At 43.3% G+C, this 18,965-nt stretch overlaps 1 protein-coding gene across 4 annotated transcripts in view; it reads left to right on the plus strand.

Annotated features, from left to right (window-relative positions):
• Window positions 1-18,965, plus strand: part of CLCC1 (chloride channel CLIC like 1) — a 1,214,053-nt gene that overhangs the window by 415,284 nt on the left and 779,804 nt on the right. The window lies entirely within an intron of this gene.

Here is an 18,965-nt window from a genome sequence, read left to right on the forward strand (position 1 = left end):
GGTGGCCCAACCATGGACACCCTGGTAATTATAGACTAATTAGTCTCACTAGCCTCGTATGCAAATCTGTAGAGTGCATGATGTCAGACTTCATTATTTTGGACATGGAAAGTCTTCCAACCCTGGACCCTCATCAGTTTGGCTTTATCAAGGGAGGGTCCTTCCTTTTTAACCTCATTGTTTTTTTTTTTTTTTTTTTTTTTTTTTTTGAAAAAGTAACTGAAGCAGTGGATAGTGGTCATGTAGTGCATACAGCATATCTAGAACTGGCTAAGGTCCTTGATACTATTCTCCATGCAGGAATCATTGACAGACTTGTAAAGCTTAATATAAATCCTTATATTGTGCGATAGATAGCTAACTGGTTGTCTGATAAGAGTACATGTGGTTAGAGTAGCAGATGCCATTTCTGAAAGTAAAACAGTTACCAGTGGTGTACCACAGGGCTCAGTTTTAGGCCCTTTCCTATTTAGCGTACATTTTCCAGACATTCAGTCTAGCACTTCTGGCTTATGGTTAATTAAGTTTGTAGATGACTGTAAATTGGGTGTTGTTTAATCTTCAACTGACTCGCAGTTGCTCCAACATGGCTTAGACCATGTTAACAATTGGTGCAATGACAGTGGTCTCAAATTAAATGTAAAAATATGTAGCATAGTTTGTTTCGGTAAACAAAACAGTTTTACTTACCATATAGGAGATGTACCCTTCCAATCAAACCCCGCTGTAAGGGATCTGGTACTCTTGTTGATAATTCCTTATCATTTGACCATCATGTCTCCACAGTATTTCAGAAAGCCTTTTATCTGGCCCATCTAATTTACAAAGGCATATCTACTAGATACAAAGAAGGCTTAATTCCCCTTTATTCATATCTTACCAGACCCAATATTGAATATAATGTACCTTTTGCCACGCATTTGTCTAAATGTATCACACAGCTTGATAGACAGAGATTCTCAACTAAAAAGCTTAGTGGCCTCAGAAATTGTAGTTATCAGGAGATACTGGCAGTTCTTTCTCAGTATTCAGTCTCTTATAGACTCCTCTGTGGAAATGTATTTCTAGCCTTTCATACCATGAAAGATTCCAACCCTATTTGATCTCCTATTCCTTTTCAAAACTAATGGTCACACATCAGCAAAGCCACTGTTTTCTTGCGAGTATAATGGTGAGAACAATAAGAATAATAAAAGCAAGAACAGTAATAAATCTAGGTGTGTTTTAGCTTTTAATAAAAATACTAAAGCAGTTAAAGGGATTATAAGCAGGCACTGGCACATCCTTACATATATTCCAGAGCTGAGGAGCATGATCTCATTACATTCCAACTTTGGACATAAACATAGTGGCAATTTGAAATAGCTCCTGTGATACAAAAGAACAACCACAAACTTTTTTACATATGAAGACAGTTAAAAATGGCACCTATAGATGTGGTTGATGTGCGTTTCGCAGATATTTTAATAAGAGTAAGACATTCAGACATCCCTTGCATGGAAAAGTATTTAGAGTAAATGTATATGGCAATTGTGAATCTAAAAATGTAGTATATTTAACAACTTGTAACCAATGTAATGCGTATCATGTTGGCAAAACAAATCAAAAGCTTAAAGAGTGTATTAGTAGTCATGTATCTGAAATTAAAAGGAAGATAGCCACAAATGCACTTTATAAGCATCAAGCAAAGAGGGGAGATAGTTATGATTTTAAGTTTTTAATTAAGTATTATCCAGGAGTCCCTGAAAGGTGGGAGTGTAGTATATTACAGAAATGAGTGAATATCAGTGGATTTTATGTTTGAGATCATGCATTTCTCCTGGCTTGAATGGCTCTGTATCTTTAAAACCCTATTTAAAAGAATTGCAGAAACTAGTTTAATTGCTGTGTCATGCAATTTTAAACTGTATAAAAAGGACTGGTTTTACTATTGTAGTGTTATGACTGAAGAAGCCATACTGGTGAAAGTTTTTACTTGCTTTATGAAGAGATAGTTATGATTTTAAGTTTTTAATTAAGTATTATCCAGGAGTCCCTGAGAGGTGGGAGTGTAGTATATTACAGAAATGAGTGTTATGACTGAAGAAGTCATAGACAAAACCTCTTTCAAGATTACAAGCCTTGCCAACTCCACTATAGAAGTTCCTTTTGCTAAACTTCTTGGAGTTACTATTGACGAACACCTAAAATTCAATACCCATATTCAGCTAAATATAAAGAAAACCCATCAGAAACTTGGCATGCTGTACAGAAACTCCCACTTCCTCTCCCCCTCAACAAGACAGACCCTCACCACTACCTTCTTACTACCCTCACTAATGTATGGTGCTCCCCTACTAACCAACCTATCTTCCTCCAGCTCTTCTAAACTAGAATCCTGTTACAATAAAATCTCAAGGTTCGCCACCACTTCCAAATACTCCACTCACCACTGTAAACCTCTCTACCAGCTGCAGTGGCTAGAACTCCCAAACTGCCTTGACTACCTCCAACTCATCACCACTCACAAGCTTATTTTCAAACCAACTGTATGCCCAGCACTAACAAACATCTTAACATTATACACCCCAAACAGAACTCTAAGATCTACCCACCAAAATCTAATCTCTGCCTCCCTCTATATCCCTCCTGGTGATAACATACCTATTCTTGAGGACATTCTTTCTTAGCTCTCCACCAACATTACTAATGAAACTGTTATCCTAGGTGACATTAACATCAACTGGTCCTCTGTCCAATGCCCAACAAATCCCCTAAATATAAATCTCTACAGCTTTCACCAGTTAATCGATTCAATAACCAGACCATCTAAGGACCATTCCTGTGGAAGCACCCTAGACTGGATTCTGGTATCACACCCTCACCTTATCTCAAGTAGTGGTACACTCCCTGACTCTCTCAGTGACCACTTTCCTACTTTTGCTCACCGTCACTCTCCCTCTCTACAGCTGCCACATACCACCATCTCTGTACTTAACCCCAACACCTTCGCTGACTTACTTAAACAATGTAACTAGAGTCCCCTAAATACACTGCCCCTAGATGAAGCTGTCACCTATTTTAACACATAATTTCTAAACCTTCTTGACACCTTAGCCCCCCTAAGAACAAAAAGAATCAAGAACAAAACCATCCCATGGTTATCAAAAGATACCTTAGCTGTCATGTGCCTTCATGATAAAGCCGTGAAAAATTACTACAAATACAAAACCCCAGCCACTCTAAACAAATACAAAATGCTCCGCAACAGAGTTAAGAAACTTATCACTTCTGATTGCAAATCCTACCATATCATCCTCCAAAATAATCACAAGACTAACCCAAAAAAATTCTGGAATAGTATCTCCTCCCTTTTCAACCCTGGCAAAAAGGAAAACCCACAACCTGATCACAATACTTCTGATACCGACCTAGCCTTCCAATTTAATAGCTTCTTCATTGATTCCATATCTAAATTAACATCATCATTCACTAATAACTCCACTCACCCAGCTACAATTCCAACTACCCCTTCCTCCCCAGGCTCCTCCACTTCCGATCTCCCTCTCTTCTCCCTCAAACCCATACCTGTATCTACTATAAAAAAAAATCCTTCTTAAATTAAAACCTTGCTCTAATGCCCCTGATAATATCCCTTCCTTCTTCCTAAAGACAGGTGCTGAAGCCATTGCCTTCCCCATCTGTATACTTATAAATCGGTCAATCCAAGAAGGTTATGTACCCCATATTTGGAAAAAAGCCTACATTATTCCCCTCCATAAAGGAGGAAACAACAATAACATCTCCAACTTTAGACCTATTGCCATCTTATCTCCCATCTCTAAACTACTTGAAAAATGTATCCACATACAACTATTACCATACCTCACCAACAGCCACCTACTAACCCCAACACAACATGGATTCAGACCCGGTCACAGCACTTCTACTGCTCTACTCTCCTTCCTTGAAACTGTAAATAAAGTTAGAGACTCTAACTGCATTGTCTGCACCCTCCTCCTAGACCTTTCTAAGGCCTTCGATAATATCTCCCATTCCCTCCTGCTGACCAAACTGTCTAACCTACACCTTTCACCCTCTTGCATCAACTGGCTTTCTAGTTACCTTTTCAACAGGCAACAATCTGTCAAATGGAAGAAATCTACCTCCTCTTTCCTCAACACTGACACTGGTGTACCCCAAGGCTCCATATTAGGTCCCTTACTGTTCAACATCTTCATTAATGACTTCCACCACAATATCCCAAATGCTAAAATAGTCCAATATGCAGACGATTCAACTATTATCTGTGCTGCAAACTCCATTCCCTCCCTTATAAAACTAACTCAAGATGCCTTCTCAACCACTGAAAAATGGATGCATGATAACCATCTAGCTCTCAATCCATCAAAAACCAAACTCATGTTATTCACCCCATCCAAAAGCATAACTATCGACATGAATTCTTTCCTCATAACCAGTCAAAATAACACATCCCTAGAAATTGTTTCCAAAGCCAAACTGTTAGGAGCTCTCATAGATAATCAGCTTACATTTGATTCCCATATACAAACAAATATTAAAAAAACACATCAGAAACTTGGTATGTTCTACCGCCATATCCGCTTCCTCTCCCCATCCACTAGATTCCTCCTATCTACCACATATCTCATCCCTTCTCTCCTTTATGGTACCCCACTCTTAACCAACCTAAAATCCTCTATTAAAGCAAAACTCTCTTCCTGCTACAACAAAATCGCTAAATTCACCACTGGGCACAGATCCTCCTCCCATCACTGTACTGCCCTCCACAAACTAAACTGTCTAGAGCTCCCTAACTACCTTACCTACACTCAACTAACTCATGCTCATAAGCTCATTTTCAAGCCCTCACTCTGCCCCTCACTCCACAAACCAGCCGGTCCAGCAGGCAAACTCTTACTCTCCTTTTCCCTTGCCCATCTCTGGAACTCCCTCCCACCTCAAATCCGCAGTACCAGCAGCCTTCCCACCTTTAAATCTCTCCTCCACTCACATTTATCATCTCTCTGGGAATGCTCATGTTCCCATCCTGCATAACATCACCAGCTACTACTCACCCCTTAGTCTACAACTCTTCCCTCCTTTGGGAACATACACATTGTAATTAACCTCTTATGTAAATATCTTCTGTACACACCTACTAACTATAGTCTTACTTAACACTTTTCTCTTTTCCTTTTGCTAGTAATCATAGAGACTAAAAATTGTAAACTGATATGTATTGTTGCATATGCTCTTCTGTGTTTTTCCTGTTGCATTAACATTTTCTTCTGCTTATAAGTACTATTCTGACACTTTAACAAACTGCTATGTTATTTTATTGTATTTTACTTTTTATTCTTACTTGTATATTTGATATTGTATCTATGGAGCTTTTCTCCCCAGGACTCCATTGAAAATGGGCTCATTCGGCCCAGTGGACCATCCTGGCAAACAAGCTTCAAATAAATAAATAATATAAACCAAACCTTCCCACTGGTCAGCTTCTCCTATCTTTTTCTGTCGCCAAAAAATGAAATTCTCTCCCACCATCTCTAAGAATTTCTGAGACCTCCGAAAACTTCAAAACCCAGCTGCATACTTACCTCTCCCAAAAATGGAAATGCAATTGCACTCCACCTACCTAACCTGCTTAATACATAAATACTTTATAACACACAAAGTTTGTTCTTCCTTACACACTACTGATTAACCCTATGTACTGCTTTCATGCTAATGCTACCTTTATACCACTCTCAGAGGATTTAAACCTCTGTATTAATTCAACTCATGCTTGTATTCATGCATAAAGAACTCATCCATGCTAATGTTACTTCTGTATCATTCTCAGATTATTTAAACCTCTGTATTAATTTAACCTTGTACTACTGTTCTCAACCACTAAACGTGAATATGCTTTACATCCTTCTCCAAGCCTCTGTTTAACTTTTGTTTAGATGTTCATCGTGTTACACTGCTGCAGTCATCACACTTGGGTTATCTGCCGTCAGGCGGTCCCGCAGTCGGCCCGAGTTCCAAAGTCTTGGTCCGGCGTCAGTTGCGGTCGCTTCTTCCCTGATGTCAGTGCGACAGGGGTATAAAAGAGGCAGCCGACGTTCAGTCTTTCTTGCCACGCGGTGCCCGAAGCAGAAGCAGTTCGCAAGTGCCGGTCGGCCTACTCCTGAGATTTTCAAGTCGAATTTCAGACCAGAGTCTTCTATAAAGCTAAGTACCCCATTGGGGAAACTTTTCTTGCCTCAGACCGATGTCAGAAAAAGTTAATAATTGCATTTCTTGTGGGAAGCAAATACCTCATAAGGACTTTCATTCTTATTGTATTCCATGCGTAGGCCCAGACCACAACATCACAGGTTGTCGGTTTTGTGCTAGGTTTAACAAACGTACTATTAAACGTCTGTTTGATTTTGCCCGACATTATTTTGGTAGAAAATTTAACTACACCATGCCGTCAGAGCAACCGACGTCCGGGATGCATAAAAAGCGCAAGGATAAGGACAGGCAGCCGAGACCCAAACCAGATACCGAGGCCTCTGCTAGGCCAGTCGCCGGTTCTCCGGTTTTCAGTGAGGCGCCTACACAGCCCCTGACGACCGTTGATTTATTACCACAGGCTGCCTCCGACTCCCAAGCGGAGATTTCTGGGCCTCCGGAGCCTTTATCTTTAGGCCCTACTGACGCAATTGCTGAAGGGGAATCCGGTGTAGTCGAAAGGCCTTCAGTTGCTGAAGGTGTCTTCAGACCGACTACACTTACTATAAAATCCTATGCTAAGTTGAAAACTCGATTAAAATTAAGAAAGCCAGTTCAGCATTCTCCAGTACAAGGCCCCATGCCTAAGAAACAGATGCTTCAAATGGCTGAAGACTTAATTACCCTGATCAGGGGTTCCCATCCCCCTCCTGATAAAAGGCCTAGACAGGAGGAAGACTACACTTCTTCTGACCAGGTTTCCATTTCCTCAGATTCTTCTGAGGAACAGGAATATTCCTTTCCCCCGTATGAAGACTCCGATGCCGAAGAGTCAATCCCTTCAGCATCTCCCCCAGAGGACTACTCTTTTGGGGAAACCTTGCATACCATGAGGGAACATTTCCACTGGGAAGGCCAGGATTACTCCATTTCTAAGAAAAGGCTCCGAGAGTTCCTTTTACTGCCTTAGTACAGATCTCTTGCTATTCCACCAGTGCTAGACATTGTGGATGATGTTTATTCAGAATCTAGCCTGAATCCAGATTCTTTACCTCCGGCCCCAGCCAAACCAGACAGATGCTACAGAGTCCCTGACTCTCACAAATTCGTATACAAAAGCCCTGTTGCTGACCCAGAAACCATTTCCCAGGGTCCCAAAGGGGTTAAGGCCTCTATTGATAAAAATCCTGTACCCTCTGAAAGGGATTCTAGAGCACTAGACAGATGGGGAAAGAAAGTATACACCTCAGCTACTCTAGCCATGAGGGCCTTAAATTGCCAGTTTCACATGCTGAAATATCAGCAATATTTGATGTCCCAATTAAAACAAAAAATGCTCACTCATTCAGAGCAGCCTGATTACAAGGAAATGCAGGGTTTATTGCATGCAGCAGAACAATTGGGAAAACATACTTTGCAATGTGGATTTGATTCATAGGAAGCTTCTTGTAGAGCAGCTGTAACAAGGTCGGTCATTCGTAGGCATGCTTGGTTAAAATAACAAAGTTTACCTGATCATGTTAAAGCAAAGTTATTGGATGCACCTTTACAGCAGGATGTTTTATTTGGTGTGAAAGCAGAAGAGGTTTTAAAGAAAATGGAGGATAAGGCAAAATCTATGCAGACGGTCAAGGATTTTTACAGGTACAACCCCCTCGTTTTAGCAGAAATTGGGCAACCAAGAATTGGTCCTTTCCAACTTCTGACAGACCTCAGAGGGGCAAATACAGACACCCAAGGGGCAGAGGTCAGCCACAAGGCTCTTACAAGCCTTGGCAGTGGGGTGCCACAACCCAGAAAGGAGGAGAAGACAGGCCTCAAACTTTCAGAAAACAATCACAATTACTTACCCCTCAGACTGCCAAGCAAATCACTTTTGGCAGCTCCCTTGGGAGGAAAACTAGCACTTTTTGCAGGCAATTGGCACATCATCACAAAAGACAAATGGGTTCTAAATATCGTATCTCAAGGATACAGGTTCCACTTTCACACTTTAACAAGGATAAAGGGAATACCAAATCTGCCACCAAATCAATGGGCAGAGGCTCAAAGACAAATTGCAACACTCATGGACATGAGAGCCATTCAAGATGTTCCTATACAGGAGCAAGGACAAGGATTTTACTCAAGACTCTTTCTGGTTCCCTGAAAGGACAAAGCCTGAAGACCCATTCTGGACCTTTCAATTCTAAATACTTACCTGGAAGTTCCCAAATTCAAAATGTTGACACTACAGCAACTTCTTCCCATGCCTGGCAAGAAGGCTTAGCTAGTAACGTTGGACCTCAAGGAGGCATACCTGCATGTCCCTATCAGACAAAATTGCAGAAGATACCTCAGATTTTTATCAGGTTCAACTCATTACCAATTCTCTGCACTGCCCTTTGGCTTATCTACTGCACCCAGGGTCTTCACAAAATGCCTGGCACCAGTAATTGCATACTGCAGACAAAGAGAAATTCAAATATATCCATACCTGGATGACTGCCGTATTCAAGCAGAAAAGCAAGAAGGACATTCTTTTAAAACATCTGGCGTTTGTAAAAAAACCTACTAAGTTGCCTAGGGTACACAGTAAACGAAAATAAGTCAAAACTAGTGTCCTCACAAGAGATAATATTCCTGGGTGCCAGCTTAAATACAACGGCCCAGATGGCTTATCTCACGCCAGACAAGCAAGGACAACTGACTCAATATTTCAAAATGATGGCAACAAAAACCCAAGTCCCTGCAAGAAAAATTCTGCAGGCCTTAGAGTTCATGGCATCTTGCATACTACTAATTCCATATGCCAGACTGCATATGAGGAAATTACAGTGGTACCTGAAAAGCGTATGGACTCAGCACAGCCATAGCTTGGAAGCAGTAATACCACCCATTCCCTGCCTTCAACAGGAGTTTCTATGGTGGGCTCAAGCATGTCACCTCAACAAGGGTCAGCCTTTCACCTTACCCACAGCCAGGCAGATAATAACAAAGATGCATCGGATTACGCCTGGGGAGCACACATGGCAGGGCAGTGTATCCAGGGCAAATGGACTGCAGATCAAATGCATCTTCACATCAATCAAAAAGATATGCTAGCTGTACAAAATGCCCTAACAGCTTTCAAGGACCTTCTACTACCAGGACAACTTCTAATAAAGACGGACAACACCACAGTGATGTGGTACATAAACAAACAAGGGGGCACGCATTCCTACCCCCTATGCAGGCAAGCAATGACCTTGTGGAATACAGCACTGACCTACCAAGTTCAACTGCAAGCACAGTTCCTGCCAGGAAAGAAAAATGCATTGGCGGACAATCTAAGCAGAAACATCATGGACCCTCACGAGTGGAAACTAAATCCACAAGTATTCACAATAACTCAAAAATGGGGGAGCCCAGACATAGATCTTTTTGCCTCCCCCCAGAACTACCAACTACGAAAATTTTGCACAAGGACATACCACACACTGGCTTGGAAAGTGGACGCCTTGACATTCAGTTGGAAAACATTAAAAGTGTATGCCTTCCCTCCACTGCCTCTTCTGGCAACGGTGCTCCTGAAAGCCAGACTAGAGAGGCCAAAAATGATACTCATTGCTCCAGACTGGCCACACCAACACTGGTATCCAATATTAAGGACCATGGCTCAAGGCCCACCATGGATTTTACCTCAAATTCCTCATCTGCTGACTCAGCAAAACAATCAGATTCTACACAGTCAGCTCAAGACTTTAAATCTGGCTGCATGGCAGATTACTTAAACAACCAGTCACCACTCCCTTCTAAAGCTGTTATGGATGTAATTTTGGAGGCCAGGAGACCCAGCACCAGGAAAACATACTCAGATAAATGGAAAAGATTCTGCGCCTGGAACCAGGCTAGAGGCCGAAATCCTCTTGTCCCAAATATTCCTCAGATATTACAATATTTAACTGTGATGCTGGACAAAGGCCTTTCCTTTTCATCAATTAAGATCCACGCTTCAGCTATTTCAGCCCATTACAACACGGATCCTCCTATATTTTCACATCCATTACTAAGACAGTACCTCAGAGGAGCTAAGAACATAAGACCGCCCCGGGGAGCACCAACACCAACTTGGGACCTCAATTTTATTTTTGAAAAACTTACTCTACCACCCTTTGAACCAGCTTCCTCAGCCGAACTAAATTTTCTATCATGGAAAACAGCCCTGCTGCTAGCAATAACTTCAGCACGGAGAGTTTCAGAGCTACAGACCCTAATGGCAGTGGAACCTTTCATCCTTTTTCATCGAGACAGAGTCTCTCTACGAACTAACCCTACCTTTATGCCAAAGGTGGTATCCAGTGTGGCTCTAAACCAAACCATTCATTTACCCACCTTTTATCCTAACCCCCAGAATAAAGGGGAAAGGCTACTTCACTCTTTGGACATTCACAGGCAATTATGTTTCTACTTTTACCCTAATATAGACTGGGAACACTACTCAAGCCCAAACACCCTAGCCCAAAAGTTCCTGGAATTCATAAACTCAAATGCCATGGAACAACTAGTCACCATCCCCACAAGAGGAGATAACATACTTGATCTCATCATCACGAACATGGGAGCACAATGTTCAACACCGGAAGTATACCCCTCACTGGTGAGATCAGATCACAAACTAATCTCGCTGGAGGTCCTCATCCCACCCCCACCTGAAATAAAAAAGACCACAGTAAAGAACTTCTCAAAAGCCGACTTCACACTTCTAAAGACTAGTGTGGTCTCCTTTAAGGCCCGAGCGGAAAACAGTACTCAAGCCGCTGAATCACTTACAAATGCCTTCTACCAGCACCTGCAGGACTGCATGGATAAGGCAATCCCAAGCAAAACAAAGACTCTTTGTACCAAAGGCAAGCGTCCAGTCTGGTGGACCCCAGCCATAAACAAACTCTACAACAAAAGGAGGAAGCTACTACAAGATAGAGCAAAATCCTTAAAAGGTAAGACACCCTTGATCACTATAAGTAAAAACTAAGAGCTCTCATAAAATCATCCAAAGCAAATTTCGAGAGAAAAATAGCTAAAGACTCAAAAGACAATCATAAGGCCTTCTTTAGCTATATTTAGAAACCTGGGAGGAAACTCCCAGATATGCTCAGAACTAGTTCAAAATGATGTGAAGATTACTGATCCTACAGACATTGCCAACATACTGGCTGACAGGTTCAGTGCAAACTTCTCCCCTCCCCAAAGGAGAGATATCTATACCAAACGATTGCAGCCCCCCAAACATCTCCAGCGCCCAAGTGAGAACTGCTCTCTCCAAAGCAAAAAACACAGCATCCATGGGACCTGATGGTGTCCCTGGCTGTGTGCTCCACGAACTCAATGAGGAATTAAACCCACAGCTAGGACAGCTGTTTAATCAAAGTCTTACCTCTGGATACGTACCCAGGGAGTGGCGCACTGCAACTGTGGTCCCACTTCACAAAGGCGGTGCCTCCACCGACCCTGGAAATTACCGGCCCATTAGCTTGACAAGCCTTATCTGCAAAGCCATGGAGAGGATCATAATGGACCTCATAAATAAAGACATAGGCTTTGTCAAAGGCAGATCATGCCTTTTAAACTTGGTTGACTTTTTCGAAACAGTCACCAAAGCCATTGATGAGGGAAAGGCAGTCCATACAGCCTACCTCGATCTGGCTAAGGCCTTCGATACAATACCCCACTCGGGTATCATTGAAAAACTCATCAGCTTAAATGTTAACCCATACATCACAAGATGGGTTGCAAACTGGCTGAGTGACAGAACCCACAGGGTCAGAGTTGCTGGCGCCATGTCAGACTCAAAGCCTGTCACAAGTGGTGTCCCACAGGGCTCAGTCCTGGGCCCACTCTTGTTTGGCATCTACTTTTCCGAAGTACAAGCAAACACAGGAGGGTTATGGCTGACAAAGTTTGCAGATGACTGCAAACTGGGCCATAGTAGAAAACACATCTGACACAGATATCCTTCAGAAGGGTCTCACAGAAACGGATAACTGGTGCCAGAGCCACGCCTAAAGTTAAATGCCAAAAATGCATAGTCATACCCTTCGGGAAAAACAAGGTTACCCTAGCTACCAAATAGGTGGCAATCCACTGAGCACAGAAGAAGTTATCAGGGACCTGGGGACCCAGGTTGATAGTAGTCTGTCATTCGACACCCATGTAGCTAAAGTAGTTAGGAAGACCTTCTACATTGCCCACCTTATCATGAAGGGATTCTCATCTAGATCAAGGGAGGTCATAGTCTCCCTTTACTCATCACTCATCAGACCAATGATTGAGTACAATGCCCCATTCGGAATGTATCTGACCCGACACTTGCAGCAGCTGGAGAGGCCACAAAAGTTCCTCACCAAAAGGATAAAGGGTCTCAAAAATCTGTCCTATGCTGCCCGACTGAAAGAACTCCAGCTCTATTCAGTCGCCACGCTGCTCAGAGGTGACCTTTGCCTAACATACAAGGCCATGTCAAACCCAGATTTGATGAATATGCTTCACCTCAAAAATCTAGATCCATCAGAGCCACAAGGGCGGAGACTTAAACCTCGACACGGCTATTAATAGGACGTGCTGGAGGGATAGATTCATCACCCAAAGACTCCCTATGCTGTGGAACAAAATCCCGGTACATGTGAGGCAGAGCACCTCGCTGGCCTTGTTCAAGAGAAATCTTGACCAATGGATGGGAGATCGCAGATATACCCCAGGGATTACCTCAGTGTCACTGCTCGACAGAGGCACAGCAAAATAATGGGTATAGTTCCCCATACTAAAGGGGTGGCGTAAGCCACAAAACAATGGGCTAGGCTTGTAAATGCCCTCGGGCAGATAGCCTAGTATGAACCTATGAACCTATGAACTTGGATAAAACAAAGGCTTTCAGAAAATCTAACCAACTGTTTGTATCCTATGCTACAGGATCACAAGGAAAGGCTGTTTCAAAACAGACCATTTCAAAATGGATAGGACATTGTATCCGCTTTTGCTACACACACCATGGGAAACCGGTACCTGGTAACATTAGACCCCATTCCACCAGGGCTACAGCCACATCAGCAGCCTTCCTCAGAGGGGTACCAACCAAGGATATTCTGGAGGCTGCAACTTGGAGTTCAGTGCACACCTTCACCAAGCACTACCACTTGCCTCTATACTCAAAAACCAGAGCTGGCTTTGCCACTGCAGTTCTGCAGGGCCTCCTAGCTACTCCAAACCCTTTTTAGTACCAGCCGCCCAGCCTTAGCTTTGGGATTCAACCCAAGTGTGATGACTGCAGCAGTGTAACACGATGAACATAGTACAGATGTTCTTCATCTCACATTGCTGCAGTCCTAACACTTGGGTAGTCCGCTGTCCCTCATTCGGCCCGAATATCAGAGTATAAGGCTGACGTCGGTCAGGGCGCATTTGACTGACATCAGAACGTCAGGGTACAAATGCGCATGACCGACGTCATATCCTCAGTCTTTTTTGCCGCATGGTCCGATGCAGAAGCAGTGTTGCAAGTGCCGTTCGGCGTTCTGAAATTTTTCAAATTCGGAGTTTCAGACCGAAGTCAGAGTTGGTTAAGTACCCCGTTGGGGAATATTTTGGTTTTTTCTTGCCTCAGTGGTTTACCGGATGTCAGAAAAAGTGAATAACTGTATTTCTTGTGGGAAACAGATACCGCATAGAGATTATCATAATTTGTGTATACCTTGTTTAGGACCAGAGCACGACGTTGTTGGATGCCGCTTTTGTGCTAGGTTTAATAAACGCACTATAAAGCGGAGGTTGGATTGTGCAAGGTTGGTCTTTGGGAAGCGGTGCAATTACAAAATGCCGTCGGATGCTCCGGCCGCTTCCTCAAAGAAGCGCAAGGACAAGGCAGTTAAACCTAGGTTAGAGGAGTCGTCCGTACCGGACGCCAGTTCTTTAGAGGTGTCAGTGGATCCGGTGGTTCCGACGGAGGCCTCTCTGGAGACCCAGGGAGAAACTTTGATTTTACAGGATGTGGCCTCCCAGGAGGCAGGGCAGGCTGTAGGGGCTTCTCAAGTAACTGTACTCCCCTCCCTTTCTAAGGGGTCTAGGCCCTCTCTTTCTGCTTCCAAGGCTTCTCCTAGAGGCAGGTCTAGTTTAGCTTCGGTGGGTGTCACTCCCAGTTCTTCAGGTGCTGTGCCCAAGAAGCACATGCTCAAAATGGCAGAGGATTTAATTACTTTAATTAGAGGCTCTATGCCCCCTCCTGATAAGAGGCCTAGGATGGAACCTGTGTTGGGGGATTATGAGCAGGCTTGGATGTGTCTGAGTCTTCGGCTGAAGACTTGCAGGAGTATTCTCATTATTCTGATTCTGATATGGATGATTCTACTCCTTCTGCTTCTCCTCCTGAGGATTTTTCTTTTTCAGAGACCCTTCACTCCATGAGAGAGCATTTTAAATGGGAAGGTCAGGATTTCTCTGATTCCAGGAAAAGGCTTAGGGAATTTTTGTTTTTACCCCAGCATAGGCCTTTAGCTATTCCTCCTGTTCTGAATGTGGTGGAAGATGTGTTTGCGGAGGCTTCTCTTAATCCTGATTCTTTGCCTCCTGCGCCTGTTAAACCGGATAGGTATTACAGGGTGCCTGAAGCTCATAAGTATCTTTTTAAGAGTCCTAGGGCAGTCCCAGAAACTGTTAGCCAGGGGCCTAAGGGTGTTAAGGCTTCTGTTGTCAAAAATCCAGTTCCTGCAGATAAAGAGGCCAGGGCCTTGGATAGATGGGGAAAGAAAGTTTATACTTCTTCCACTCTAGCCATGAGAGCTTTGAATTGCCAGTTTCACATGTTGAAATATCAAAATTATCTCCTTTCTCAGTTGAAATCTAAGGTTGATGCCCTGGCGGAAGGTATTGAATGTAAAGAGTTACAAGATTTAGTGCATGTTTCTGAGCAGGTGGGTAAGCATTCTTTGCAATGTGGTTTTGATGCTGTACAGGCCTCGTCTAGGGTGGCTGCCACTGGGTCTGTTCTTCGCAGGCATGCCTGGCTGAGGGATCAAAATTTATCCGACCATGTTAAAACTAGGATTTTGGATGCCCCTTTGCAATCTGATGTCTTGTTTGGTTCTCCTGTTGAGGCAGTTTTAAAGAAAATGGAAGATAAGGCTAAGTCTATGCAGACTGTTAAAGATTTTTTGCAGGTTCAGCCTCCAAAGTTTAGTAGAAATTGGCCTACTAAAGGGTGGACGTATCCTTCTTATGATTCCCAGTCTAGGGGTAGATCTAGACGTGGCAGGGGCAGAGGTCAGGGCTCTTTCAGGCCCAGAACAGGGAGTTCTCCTGCACAGTCTTCAAGTGAGGGCAGGGGTCAGTCCTTTCGTAAACAGACCCAATGACCTACCTTTTCAGCTGCCAGAACCTTCTCGCCTGGCAGCACCTTTGGGAGGAAGGTTGGCACTTTTCAAAGAAAATTGGAGTTTGATTACCCAAGACAAATGGGTATTGGATATCATACATCACGGTTACAGGTTTTATTTCCATACCTTGCCTCCTTTCAAAGGCATGCCAGACATTCCTCCTCAACAAAGAATAGAGGCTCACAAGCAAATTTCACTGCTACTCCAAATAGGAGCCATACAGCCGGTTCCTTTGCCAGAAAGGGGCCTAGGATTTTATTCTCGCCTGTTCCTAGTCCCAAAGAAGGGGAACACGTGGAGACCAATTTTGGATTTGTCTATCCTCAACACTTATCTGGACATTCCCAAGTTCAAAATGTTGACGTTGCAGCAGCTTTTACCTCTGCTGAGCAAAGATCATTGGATGGTAACTTTGGATCTCAAGGAGGCTTACCTTCATGTTCCTATCAGACTAAGTTGCAGGAAGTATCTGCGTTTGAGCTGGGACTTCTCACTATCAGTTCTCTGCATTGCCCTTTGGCTTATCTACTGCGCCCAGAGTGTTCACGAAAGTTCTGGCTCCAGTGATAGCTTTCTTCAGGCTAAAAGGAATACAGATCTATCCTTATTTGGACGACTGCCTGATTCTGGCTCAAGGAAGGGAAGAGCTTCTTCATCATTTGGAATATATGATAGCAGTGCTAAGATGCCTGGGGTATTCTGTGAACGAAATAAAGTCCAGTCTAGTACCCTCTCAAGACATGTGCTTTCTGGGTGTGAGACTGAATACAGCATCCCAGATGGCCTTTTTGACCCCGGACAAACAAAAGAGTCTATCCCTTTACTTCCATCAGCTATCTCATCAGTCCGGGCTGACTGCAAGGACAGTCCTTCAAGCCTTAGGGTTCATGGCATCTTGTTTTCTGGTGCTTCCCAATGCCAAACTGCATATGAGGAAGCTACAATGGTATCTCAAAAATGTATGGACTCAGCACTGCCAGGATCTGGACACTGTCATTCAAATAATACCTTGCATTCAAAAGGAATTTTTGTGGTGGGCTCAGGAATGTCACCTAAACAAGGGACTCTCTGTGACCCGGCCAGAGGCGAGTCAGATTTTAACGACAGATGCCTCAGACATAGCTTGGGGAGCTCATCTAAATGGAAAGTGGATACAAGACAAGTGGCCTGCCAGACTACAACATCTACATATCAACATGAAGGAGATGTTAGCAGTCCAGTTTGCATTTATAGCTTTCAAGGATTTACTTCTTCCAGGGCAGGTGTTGATTCTAACAGACAACACAACTGTCATGTGGTACATCAACAAGCAAGGGCGAACACATTCTTATCCTCTATGCAGGCAAGCAATGATTTTGTGGGAGACTGCTCTCAGTTTACAACTAAGTCTTCAGGCAAGGTTTCTGCCGGAGCACAGAACTCCTTAGCAGATGTGTTACGCAGACAAATCATGGATCCCCACGAGTGGAAACTGGATCTTCATGTATTTCAGAAATTGACAGTGTCCTGGGGAACTCCAGACATAGATCTGTTCGCTTCTCCACTAAACAACCAGCTGCCAAAGTTTTGCACAAAGCGGTTTCATCACACAGCCTGGAAAGTGGATGCTCTTTCTTTCAGTTGGAAAAATCTTCATGTGTATGCCTTTCCACCTCTGCCTCTCCTCCCAAAGGTACTTCTGAAGGTCAGACAGGACAAGCCAAGGATGATTTTGATAGCTCCAGATTGGCCTCAACAGCACTGGTACCCACTACTGAGAAGTCTAGTACGGAAGCCTCCATGGCCTTTGCCTTTGATTCCACATCTGTTGTCCCAGGAGGACAGTCATTTGCTCAATGTCAAACTTCACTCTCTTCACCTAACAGCATGGCATATTCTGTTTTAAACCAGAGAGGGTCTCAACTTCCACAACAAGTTTTGAATGTGATTTTGGAAGCTAGAAGGCCTAGTACAAGGAAAGTGTACGCAGATAAATGGAAGAGATTTTTATTTTGGAGTGCAGCTAAGGATTTGGATGTTTCTGAGCCTGATTTAAGTGTGGCTCTTCAATATCTTACTGAGTTATTGGACAAAGGTTTGTCCTTCTCTTCTATTAAGATTCATGCTGCAGCAATTTCAGCTCACTACGATTGTGACCCACCATTGTTTTCTCATCCTTTATTCAAGCAATTTCTCAGAGGGGCAAAGAATATAAGACCCCACGAAGAGCTCCTACTCCTGCTTGGGATCTCAATTTTGTGTTGGAGAAACTCACTCTACAACCTTTTGAGCCTGCAGCTACTGCTGAGTTGAAATATTTGTCATGGAAGACTGCTTTTTTGTTGGCCATTACCTCTGCAAGAAGGGTTTCTGAATTACAGGCCCTTATGGCAGTTGAGCCTTTCTTAATTTTTCACAAGGATAGGGTATCTTTACGTACCAATCCCTCCTTTATGCCTAAAGTGGTTTCTAGTGTGGCTTTAAAACAAACTATTCATTTGCCTACTTTTTATGCAAATCCCCAAACTAAAGGGGAAAAGATTTTGCACACCTTAGATGTTCACAGGCAGTTGCGATATTATTTGGACAGGACTAAAGGGTTCAGACAATCTCAGCAGTTATTAGTTTCTTTTGCTTTGTGCTCTCAGGGCAAGCCTGTGTCAAAACAAACTATTTCTAAGTGGATTGGATTTTGCATTGCTTTCTGTTATTCCCATCATAGCAAAGAGATTCCAGCTGGGATTAGACCTCATTCCACTAGGGCTACTGCCACTTCAACAGCTTTTGAGGGGTGGCTACTAAGGATATTTTAGAGGCAGCCACTTGGAGTTCAGTGCATACCTTCTCTAGGCATTACCACCTTCCCTTGTACTCTAAATCCAGGGCTGGTTTTGCCACTGCTGTGTTGCAGGGCATTTTGGCAGCTCCTGCTTCATTATAGTTTAGCCATCCTCCCTTACCTCTGCTTTGGGATTCTACCCAAGTGTTAGGACTGCAGCAATGTGAGATGAAGAACATAGTACAGTTTTGTACCTACCATAAATGTAGATGTTCAAGATCCACATTGCTGCAGTCCAATTTACCCTCCCTCCTTCCCCTCTGTTGTTTGAGGTGGTTGTGTGGGTTGGGTTATCCATCTGAGGTAAACTGCATTTTGTATATTGCATTTTGTATATATTGTATATATTATACATATTTTTGGTGTTAGACTAGCTGTTTGTTTAGTTGTGGTCTTTGGGTTTGGACCTTTCTTTTTAGGGTCTTCTGACATCTGGGGCAAGAAAAGACTGAGGATATGACGTCGGTCATGCGCATTTGTACCCTGACGTTCTGATGTCAGTCAAATGCGCCCTGACCGGCGTCAGCCTTATACTCTGATATTCGGGCCGAATG

Source organism: Protopterus annectens, chromosome 10.part0, assembly GCF_019279795.1.
Source record: "Protopterus annectens isolate FY-2018-M chromosome 10.part0, PAN1.0, whole genome shotgun sequence".
NCBI lineage: Eukaryota > Metazoa > Chordata > Ceratodontiformes > Protopteridae > Protopterus > Protopterus annectens.